This window comes from Cavia porcellus, unplaced genomic scaffold (assembly GCF_034190915.1).
Source record: "Cavia porcellus strain 051 isolate PalLab524CR breed Dunkin Hartley unplaced genomic scaffold, mCavPor4.1 scaffold_25, whole genome shotgun sequence".
NCBI lineage: Eukaryota > Metazoa > Chordata > Mammalia > Rodentia > Caviidae > Cavia > Cavia porcellus.
In genome coordinates, this window is record NW_026947508.1 from 40,460,076 (window position 1) to 40,460,930 (window position 855).

The 855-nt window shown below is 44.8% G+C and overlaps 1 non-coding gene across 1 annotated transcript; it reads right to left on the minus strand.

The window, feature by feature from the left end:
* Positions 1-314: 314 nt before the first annotated feature.
* On the minus strand, positions 315-451 carry LOC111754746 (small nucleolar RNA SNORA2/SNORA34 family). The gene has a single exon (XR_002789414.1). It is a non-coding gene; the product is annotated as a small nucleolar RNA SNORA2/SNORA34 family (small nucleolar RNA).
* Between the last annotated feature and the right edge of the window lie 404 nt (positions 452-855).

An 855-nucleotide genomic window follows, 5' to 3' on the forward strand; every position in this document is an offset into this window, starting at 1 on the left:
CACCAGTGGCTCCCATCCTGGGCCACCAAAGCCTGCCATGCTCACAGCTGCTCACCAGAGGGGGAGGGGTTGCTTGATTTCCCAGTGCCCTAGGTCCCAGCATGGTATGGGTTCTAGTAAACACCAGTGGCTCCCATCCTGGGCCACCAGAGACTGCCATGCTCACAGCCACTCACAGTGGGGAGGGGTTGCTTGGTTTTCCCATGCTCCAGGTCCCAGCATGGCATGGGTCCCAGTAAATGCCAGTGGCTCCTGTCCTGGGCCTCTACAGCCTGCCACACTCATAGCCACTCATGGGGGGAGTGGTTGCTTCCAGCTGTTTCTTTCTAATGAATTGACCATTTCATTGTCCAAGTTCTGAAATGGCCAACAGACCATAGAAAGGCATCTCTTTAGGTTCATGCTTGAAAGCAACAGTATCAGGAAGCTGCTGGCCTTGATTCAGGGCCATAGTATAGTGGTTTTCAACATAGAGGTCTTATACATCCTTCTTTTGAGTGATTTCCAGGTATTTCATTTTTTGGATACTATTGTGAAAAGTATTGTTTCCCTAATTTCTCTGTGACTTTTAAATTCATGTACAGAAGATTTGATTTTAAAGTATTCACTTTGCACCCAGCTACTTTGCTGAATTTGCTTATTAACTCTAGTAGTCTTTTGGTGAAGTTTTTGGGATCTTCTATGTAGAGAATATATCATCTGCCAATAGTGATAGTTTGATCTCTTCTTTTCCTATACTTATTCCTTAGGGTTCCCTCTCTTTTCTAATTGCTCTGGCTAAAGTTTCCAGGGCTATGTTGAATAAGAGTGAAGACAGTGGAATCCTTGTCTTGTTCCTAATTTTAGAGAGAAAGA